General features: G+C 41.0%; 1 protein-coding gene and 1 long non-coding RNA gene across 5 annotated transcripts in view; both read right to left on the bottom strand.

Annotated features, from left to right (window-relative positions):
• LOC135104969 (uncharacterized) overlaps positions 1–3,673 on the bottom strand; it is a 70,865-nt gene extending 67,192 nt beyond the window's left edge. Inside the window, exon 1 of the long non-coding RNA XR_010270629.1 lies at positions 2,641–3,673. This is a non-coding gene — a long non-coding RNA (uncharacterized LOC135104969). The remainder of the gene's footprint in view (positions 1–2,640) is intronic.
• Positions 3,674–9,280: 5,607 nt separating this feature from the next.
• The window catches only part of LOC135104966 (uncharacterized), a 95,615-nt gene continuing 94,895 nt past the window's right edge, over positions 9,281–10,000 (bottom strand). For all 4 annotated transcript variants that reach the window (XM_064012799.1, XM_064012800.1, XM_064012798.1 and 1 more), the window contains one exon: positions 9,281–10,000. This exon is cut by the window's right edge and continues 1,929 nt beyond it. The gene's annotated coding sequence lies outside the window, so the exon portion shown is untranslated.

Here is a 10,000-nt window from a genome sequence, read left to right as displayed (position 1 = left end):
CAGCCAGCCAGCCAGCCAGCCAAGCCAGCCAGCTAGCCAGCCACTCAGCCAGCCAGCTAGTCAGCCAGCCAGCCAGCTGGTCAGCCAGCCAGCCAGCCACTCACCTAGTCAACTGGTAAATAAATAAATAGAATGGGACAAAAAGTAATCGAGTTGTGGTAATGAATTCCATTAACTGAAGCAATAAAAGCTGCAAAAAAAGTTGTTTCCTTTTGTGTCCAGAAACATGAAATTGCATTGGAGATGAAAGGAAGACCCGTGCAGAGAGAGAGAGGTCAGGTAAGGTTACGTTGGGTAAAGTCAGGTAAGGTTAGGTTAGATAAGGTCAGGTCAGGTTAGGTTAGGTCAAGTCATGGTAGGTTAGGAAATGTAAAGTCAGGTAAGGTTTGGATAGGATAGGATAGGATAGGATAGGATAGGTTAGGTTATGTTATGTAAGGTTAGGTTACATAAGGTAAGGTAAGGTAAGGTAAGGTAAGGCAAGGTAAGGAAAGGTAAGGTTAGGTAAAAGTAATGTAATGTAAAGTTAGATTAGAATAGATTAGGTTAAGGTAGGCTAGGTTAGTAGGATACGTCATGATAGGCTGCCTAGAGTTGTGTTAGGATAGGTTAAGTGAAGTTAAAATAGGTTAGGCAAGATTAGGTTAAGATAGTTTAGGTATTGGGGCTAGATGTACAAAACTTGGAGAGAGAGAGAGAGAGAGAGAGAGAGAGAGAGAGAGAGAGAGAGAGAGAGAGAGAGAATGAAGCAATTTTCCTCCCTCCCGCTGTGTGTCCTAAGCTACTTATGAGGGGTCTCTCTCTCTCTCTCTCTCTCTCTCTCTCTCTCTCTCTCTCTCTCTCTCTCCAGTTTCTTGACATCTAACCCTAAAAAATAACCTAACTTAACCTATCTTTAAGTAAGCTAACATTACCTTGCCTTGTCAATTATCTTCAGTCAACCGTCAGTCTCACGATTGCTTCAGTGTCCCCTTCAGCTGAGTCAATAGATTTATTTACTCGAGAGCTCGTTTTCTTCCAACCTGAATGATTGAAGTGGCTCCGCTTGTCTTCGCTTGGCTTCACTTTGCTTGGTGCTCTCTCTCTCTCTCTCTCTCTCTCTCTGTGTGTGTGTGAGTGTGTGTGTGTTAGGCGATCGAATATGTGGTCAGGTTAGATTGTTCCTCTCTCTATGTTAAGCGATCGAAATAGTAAGTAATTAGGTTTAGGTCGATGTTCAGTGATGGGACAATTTTTTCTCTAATGCATAATTACATCTGATTATTCTTTGTCGGTGTGTCTTTTTCCTCTCTCTCTCTCGGCATCTCTAACTTATCAAATTCTTCAAATCTCTCGTCTATTCAGAAAACTCTCTCTCTCTCTCTCTCTCTCTCTCTCTCTCTCTCTCTCAACGTTTCATCACCTTTTTTCCATCTCAATTTTCAGTCTAGCCTTTCGTTCAACAATCTCTCTCTCTCTCTCTCTCTCTCTCTCTCTCTCTCTCTCTCTCTCTCTCTCTCTCTGTTCCGGGACAGCGGTGAATTGAGTTTACCCGCGGGGCATTTATGTTTTATAATCCCTGAAGTCAGGATAGAAATGAGAGCAGATCTTCCATCAGCAAGCGAGGCAAGTGAGGCGTCCTTTACCTCGCTCAAGTGGGATCTGTGGGGCTCACTGCAGTGCACAGTCAATAGGGAACCTTAGAGTAATGGGAATATTCATGAGTGGGGATAGGTGGAAATAATATTATGTAGGTTTAGTTTATACGTTTGTATATTGACTGCCACGTTAAGTCTGATACATTTTTGTAGTTTCACTTGTTTTAAGTAAGGTCTTAAGAGCCAGTAAGGAATCTAGCGATATTTGTCATCTTCTTAGTTACCTACGTAATAACACACACACACACACACACACACACACACACACACACACCAGAACACAAGATAATAATCCAAACTCTAAGAAGCTATCAGATTAAAAGCTTACGACCATTTAGCTATAAAAAAAAATCATAGGACCAGTGGCTATTAGGATATCAAGAATTTGAAACGAGCAGTGATTAACAAAACAAACTTCATCTGAGCAAATCGTCAAAACTGTGGCTTGAAAACATCCGTAGCATCACTGAACTAACGATAATACCAGCATGGAAAACCCCAATTGTTAAGAAATAAGCTAAGATTGTGATGGGCAGGGAAAGAAAGGGGAAGATTATGGGTGATCTGAGACGCTGTAGCCTAGCAGTTCCTCTGTGCGCAGATAAAACAACAACAACAACAACAACAACATTAACTAAACACTTGCACGAAACAGTGACACTATTAAAATGAACATGAACATGGAGACCAACTGAAATGTTGAGGCAAAGAGAAGGTTGACAAGTGGTGATTGGAGACGCTGCATCCTGTTTCCTACTAGTTTCTCAATGCACAAATAATAAACAACGACTGAACAGATACGCAGAACACAGGGTGATCAGAAACACTGCAGCTTATTACCTTCCTTACTTCCTCTGTGCGCAAGTAACAAGCAAATGACTGCACAAATGCGCAAAATATGTGTTGACCAAAAACACGCCAGGCTGTTAACCTTTCAGTTCTTCTATGCACAAATAATAAATAAACAAAACACATGTACAAAAAATAATGACTAGTACATTACCAACATCGACAGGAAGACACGGGGAAGAGCAGGGAGGGAATATGACGCCTTTAAGAAGACTGACAAGCGATTCCAACACCCCGTGACTCTCCACGGCACAGTCTGCACCGCCGCCTCGCAGTTCTCACAACCACGGCACACAGTAATGTTACGGAGGCACAATTACTGGGGAAGCTAACACACGGGCCGTCACCTTTACGTCACCACGAGATAATGGAGAGGCGAGCAAAAACTGAATGAGTCTCTTCGTTCAGTTTACAGCACACGGTATTGATACGGACGCACAAGTACTAAGGAAACTAGTAAGCGGTCCGCTGTCTTGTAAACACGCGGCAGTGGCGAGGTGAGCAGGACTAAGGCGGCTGAGAGTTACTGATCCAGTGTCTCAGTTCGGAGGTTCATTGTTTCGAGTATTCTTCACGCAGCTGAGGCAAATGTCCACGGTCTCACAGTGCGGGAAATATCTATAGCACTCTTTAGTGTATAAGAGAATACGTGAATTAAGGATGAGGTGCAATACAAGATCTCCAGGAGACGTACTTATATTCAATGGCCTTTATTGTCACGTGAGACTAATCCGCGCTGATTCGAGTCATACATTGAAGCGTTACGTTGCCAGATTCGCCACGGAACATTAATCCAAGACGTATGTGTGTGTGTGTGTGTGTGTGTGTGACAGAGAGAGAGAGAGAGAGAGAGAGAGCTGCATGATTTCTATTCGAATTATTTTTCTTTATCTTTTATTTATTTATCTATTTTCATTTATCTATTGATTTATTCTTTGGCTGGGGATACACTCAGTGCCACCACCACCATTGCGATTTGTGGCGGTGTGTTTCAAGCATTGTCATCATAATTATCATCATAATTCTTCTCACCTTTCTTTTCCTCTTCCTCCTCTTCTTCCTCCTCGTTCTCCTTTTCCTCCTCTTCATCATCATCATCATATTCTCTTCCTCTTCCGCCTATTCATCATCAGAAATTTGTTCCTCTCCTCTTCCTTATCTTCTTCCTCTTCTTTCTCCTCCTTCTCCTCCTCCTCCCCCTCCTCCTCCTCCTCCTCCTCCTCCTCTCTCTCTCTCTCTCTCTCTCTCTCTCTCTCTCTCTCTCTCTCTCTCTCTCTCTCTCATCTCCTCCTCCTCACCATCATCATCACTATCATCATAATCTCCATCTTCCTCATCACAATCACCACCACCACCACCATCATCATAATCTATTTCCGATAATGCTGCAGTACAAATGCCTCCCAAACATCCTACACGCATTATCATTTCTGTCTATTCCAGGTCACCCAAGCAACAGTTCTCTCTTCTCTCCAACTCTAATGATTCTGTCAGCACTGTCTTGTTTTACCATCCTTTCGTTGACATTCTGCATTCCTAATTGTCTATCACTATCTCTGCGCTTACTGTGCCCTGCGTATGTCAACTTACTTCTTCAATGCACTATCACCATTAAGAAGCGGATTCGCTTAAATGGACATGCCGTGACTCTCTCTATAAATGACGAGGACAGACGAGACCACGAGCAAATATACCGGGTCAATTTTAAATTTTAGTCTCTTCGTAAGCTATTCAAACGAAACACTCCTCTTATTTATTCGGGAGCTTACCAACTTAGGAAGCGTTTTTGGTTGATAGCTTACGAAAAGACTGTGGAACTGACCCTTTTGCCTTACTAGTTCCAATTTTCGATTCTCTCACAAACGAAAAGCAGAGGGCAAAGTTGATTGTGTAACCTGACGACGGCTAAAGTACTTTTGTTGGTTAGCTAGCAAGAGGAAAAAGGGTGACTCTGGAACTGGCCTGTCAGCAATAAGGCGGTAGTTTGAAGGGTTGGATTGGATGGGGACGATAGGTGGAAATAGGTAGGTATGTTTCGTACAGGGACTGCCACGTGCAGACCTGATGGCTTCTTAAAACTTTCCTTATTTTCTTATGTTCTCATGTTCTTTTAAGGAGGAGGAGGAGTAGTCAGACTTTCTCGCCTTCCACCTCCCTGAACTGCGCCTTCTGAGTGTCTGTAACCCTTTCACTGTTATTTGACACATCTTTTAATCACTAACCACTCTGAGACATATTTTCTATTAAATTGCAAAAAATCTATTCTTTTTTTTAAGCCTTCTCTTTCCTGCAGATGCTTATGAGGGAAACGTACACTGTTTTCAGTGTTGTGAATTGCTGCATACCGCAGTGGAGAAGGGCAGCAGGGTGTTGCGTCATGGCCTTCCCACTTCCCAGTCTTCTTATCTTGACTGGTGCGAGGTCGTCACGGTGGCCTGTGGTTTTACTGACGCCATGGCGTATTTCTTCATTCATTGCATGGTCTACCTAATAAATATTCAGGATTTATGTTTATTACACCGGTGCGAACAAGACAAAAATTTTACGTTTCACAGTTTTGATAAAGAATAATTCGAGTAGGTGGGAAATATTAAGGAATTTTCTATTACACCAAAGAAAATAAATAGAAAAATCGTTAAGTACGTCTTTTTTCTTAAGAATAACATATTTTAGTCTATTTTTTTCAATATATTTTAATCTTCCTTTCTGACATTACCTATTTTTTTCTTTCCAGAAAATAATCCCTCAATTTTTTTTTTACTCCTTAGGGCTTTAGCTGAACGATTCCAAATAATTTACTTATAATATTTTCTTATGTGTGTGTGTGTGTGTGTGTGTGTGTGTGTGTGTGTGTGTGTGTGTGTGTGTGTGTGTGTGTGTGTGTGTGTTTTTTTTTTTTTTTTTTTTATGTAGGAAGGATACTGGCCAAGGGCAACAAAAATCTAATAAAAAAAAATGCCCACTGAAATGCCAGTCCCTAAAAGGGTCAAAGCAGTGGTCAAAAATTGGTGGATAAGTGTCTTGAAACCTCCCTCTTGAAGGAATTCAAGTCATAGGAAGGTGGAAATACAGAAGCAGGCAAGAAGTTCCAGAGTTTACCAGAGAAAGGGATGAATGATTGAGAATACTGGTTAACTCTTGCGTTAGAGAGGTGGACAGAATAGGAGTGAGAGAAAGAAGAAAGTCTTGTGCAGCGAGGCCGCGGAAGGAGGGGAGGCATGCAATTAGCAAGATCAGAAGAGCAGTTAGCATGAAAATAGCGGTAGAAGACAGCTAGAGATGCAACATTGCGGCGGTGAAAGAGAGGCTGAAGACAGTCAGTTAGAGGAGAGGAGTTGATGAGACGAAAAGCTTTTGATTCCACCCTGTCTAGAACAGCAGTATGAGTGGAACCCCCCCAGACATGTGAAGCATACTCCATACATGGACGGATAAGGCCCTTGTACAGAGTTAGCAGCTGGGGGGGTGAGAAAAACTGGCGGAGACGTCTCAGAACACCTAACTTCATAGAAGCTGTTTTAGCTAGAGATGAGATGTGAAGTTTCCAGTTCAGATTATAGGTAAAGGACAGACCGAGGATGTTCAGTGTAGAAGAGGGGGACAGTTGAGTGTCATTGAAGAAGAGGGGATAGTTGTCTGGAAGATTGTGTCGAGTTGATAGATGGAGGAATTGAGTTTTTGAGGCATTGAACAATACCAAGTTTGCTCTGCCCCAATCAGAAATTTTAGAAAGATCAGAAGTCAGGCGTTCTGTGGCTTCCCTGCGTGATATGTTTACCTCCTGAAGGGTTGGACGTCTATGAAAAGACGTGGAAAAGTGCAGGGTGGTATCATCAGCATAGGAGTGGATAGGACAAGAAGTTTGGTTTAGAAGATCATTAATGAATAATAAGAAGAGAGTGGGTGACAGGACAGAACCCTGAGGAACACCACTGTTAATAGATTTAGGAGAAGAACAGTGACCGTCTACCACAGCAGCAATAGAACGGTCAGAAAGGAAACTTGAGATGAAGTTACAGAGAGAAGGATAGAAACCGTAGGAGGGTAGTTTGGAAATCAAAGCTTTGTGCCAGACTCTATCAAAGGCTTTTGATATGTCCAAGGCAACAGCAAAAGTTTCACCAAAGTCTCTAAAAGAGGATGACCAAGACTCAGTAAGGAAAGCGAGAAGATCACCAGTAGAGCGGCCTTGACGGAACCCATACTGGCGATCAGATAGAAGGTTGTGAAGTGATAGATGTTTAAGAATCTTCCTGTTGAGGATAGATTCAAAAACTTTAGATAAGCAGGAAATTAAAGCAATAGGACGGTAGTTTGAGGGATTAGAGCGGTCACCCTTTTTAGGAACAGGTTGAATGTAGGCAAACTTCCAGCAAGAAGGAAAGGTAGATGTTGACAGACAGAGCTGAAAGAGTTTGACTAGGCAAGGTGCAAGCACGGAGGCACAGTTTCGGAGAACAATAGGAGGGACCCCATCAGGTCCATAAGCCTTCTGAGGGTTTAGGCCAGCGAGGGCATGGAAAGCATCATTACGAAGAATTTTAATACGAGGCATGAAGTAGTCAGAGGGTGGAGGAGAGGGAGGAACAAGCCCAGAATCGTCCAAGGTAGAGTTTTTAGCAAAGGTTTGAGCAAAGAGTTCAGCTTTAGAAATAGATGTGATAGCAGTGGTGCCATCTGGTTGAAGTAGAGGAGGGAAAGAAGAAGAAGCAAAGTTATTGGAGATATTTTTGGCTAGATGCCAGAAATCACGAGGGGAGTTAGATCTTGAAAGTTTTTGACATTTTCTGTTAATGAAGGAGTTTTTGGCTAGTTGGAGAACAGACTTGGCATGGTTCCGGGCAGAAATATAAAGTGCATGAGATTCTGGTGAAGGAAGGCTTAAGTACCTTTTGTGGGCCACCTCTCTATCATGTATAGCACGAGAACAAGCTGTGTTAAACCAAGGTTTAGAAGGTTTAGGACGAGAAAAAGAGTGAGGAATGTACGCCTCCATGCCAGACACTATCACCTCTGTTATGCGCTCAGCACACAAAGACGGGTCTCTGACACGGAAGCAGTAGTCATTCCAAGGAAAATCAGCAAAATACCTCCTCAGGTCCCCCCAACTAGCAGAGGCAAAACGCCAGAGGCACCTTCGCTTAGGGGAATCCTGAGGAGGGATTGGAGTGATAGGACAAGATAAAGATATGAGATTGTGATCGGAGGAGCCCAACGGAGAAGAAAGGGTGACAGCATAAGCAGAAGGATTAGAGGTCAGGAAAAGGTCAAGGATGTTGGGCGTATCTCCAAGACGGTCAGGAATACGAGTAGGGTGTTGCACCAATTGCTCTAGGTCATGGAGGATAGCAAAGTTGTAGGCTAGTTCACCAGGATGGTCAGTGAAGGGAGAGGAAAGCCAAAGCTGGTGGTGAACATTGAAGTCTCCAAGAATGGAGATCTCTGCAAAAGGGAAGAGGGTCAGAATGTGCTCCACTTTGGAAGTTAAGTAGTCAAAGAATTTCTTATAGTCAGAGGAGTTAGGAGAGAGGTATACAGCACAGATAAATTTAGTATGAGAATGACTCTGTAGTCGAAGCCAGATGGTGGAAAACTCGGAAGATTCAAGAGCGTGGGCACGAGAGCAGGTTAAGTCATTGCGCACATAAACGCAGCATCCAGCTTTGGATCGAAAATGAGGATAGAGAAAGTAGGAGGGAACAGAAAAGGGGCTACTGTCAGTTGCCTCAGACACCTGAGTTTCAGTGAGGAAAAGAAGATGAGGTTTAGAAGAGGAGAGGTGGTGTTCTACAGATTGAAAATTAGATCTTAGACCGCGAATGTTGCAGAAGTTAATGAAGAAAAAGTTGAGGGGGGTGTCAAGACACTTAGGGTCGTCGACGGAAAGGCAGTCCGACCTGGGGACATTTATGGTCCCCTCCCCAGATGGGGACTCCGAGGCTGGTGTAGGAGTCGCCATGATTTTAAAATTTTTTGAGTGAAGGGTGTGTGTGTTATTAGGTGCTTGTAGTTTTGTGTGGAGGAAGAGAGTTGTCTTTAGAGGGCAGGCTGTGACTGCCCCCTTGTTTTGTGAGACACAAAGGGAAACGTTCAGTGAGGTCACAGCTGGGTTTAATGATAAGTTCACAGCACCCCCTGAACAGTGCTTTAGACCTCACTGGGAGTAATTATCGTTTCGGCAGGTGTCTACTGCCTCCTGTGTGTGTGTGTGTGTGTAAGTAAGTAAGTAAGTAATGTTTATTGCTTTATAATATTAATACAAGAATTAATATAACATTTGCATTTTGTAGCGAAGTGTGTTGAGCCGTAGCTCGTGCAGACTTGCTTGAGTTGAGCCATTGTCACACAGATCAATCACGCTTTGATGTGAATGATCGTTTTCAAAGATATACATAATCACACACAAAAAAAATATAAATTAACGTTAATTATATGCGTACACATACATACACATATTCACACATACACACACACACACACACACACACACACACACACACACACACACACACACACAAGTATACATATACACACACATAGTCACATACATATACTCGTACTTACATATACACTTAAGCATACATACATACATATATACATACATATACATACACGTACATACGCACACATACATACATACATACATACATACATACATACATACATACATACATATATACATGCATACATATACATGAGTAATATAACTGGAACATTTGTGGGAAACAATAATAATTTTAACAAAATAATAATAGCATAATAACTTATAAAATTATACTTTTCTTTTGATAGCATAATAACTTACAAAATTATACTTTTCTTTTGATATAACACATTAGTAATAGTAATTAGTGACAATATCTACAGCAATAAATAAAGAAAAAGACTGAGTTACAATTGATATTATGTATTTTGTAAAGATAATAGATTTTTTTACTTTTTTTTTGTATTTATATAGTTTCCCTTCTTTCATCTTTTTTTTTTTTTTGTATCCAGAGATAAGGTGTTAAATGTTCTTGGAACAAAACTAATAAAATTTTTTTTTAAATAATTAACTTCAGAATGTTGGGCAAACTAAATCTATATTAATACTTCCAGTATGCTGAGTACTTTCTATGAACTTAAAAACAGTGTTTTGAACTATTCTTTTGTAAATCATTAGTAAGATAAAACAATTATGAATAGAGTGAAAATTAAGAATATTTAATGAAAAATAAATGTTGGCTGTCGAGTGAATTTTTTTTTTTTTTTTTTTTCATGAAATAAATACTCCGAAAAATTTCATTCTGAATTATAATTAGCTTTGAGAGAAATGATTGCCATGTACTGGCCCAGATAGGCACACAATATGTTCCATCTTTTTAAAGTTAATTTTTCATATTCATCTTTAAAGTTATGAATGCTCCCTGTGTGTGTGTGTGTGTTTTATGCCTATTACACATCTTTTTTTTTTTTTTTTTTTTTTTTTATGAAGGAAGGATACTGGCCAAGGGCAACAAAAATCTAATAAAAAA

The sequence above is a fragment of the Scylla paramamosain genome, chromosome 11 (assembly GCF_035594125.1).
Source record: "Scylla paramamosain isolate STU-SP2022 chromosome 11, ASM3559412v1, whole genome shotgun sequence".
NCBI classification, from domain to species: Eukaryota; Metazoa; Arthropoda; class Malacostraca; order Decapoda; family Portunidae; genus Scylla; species Scylla paramamosain.
This window is presented reverse-complemented; position numbering and strand designations above follow the sequence as displayed.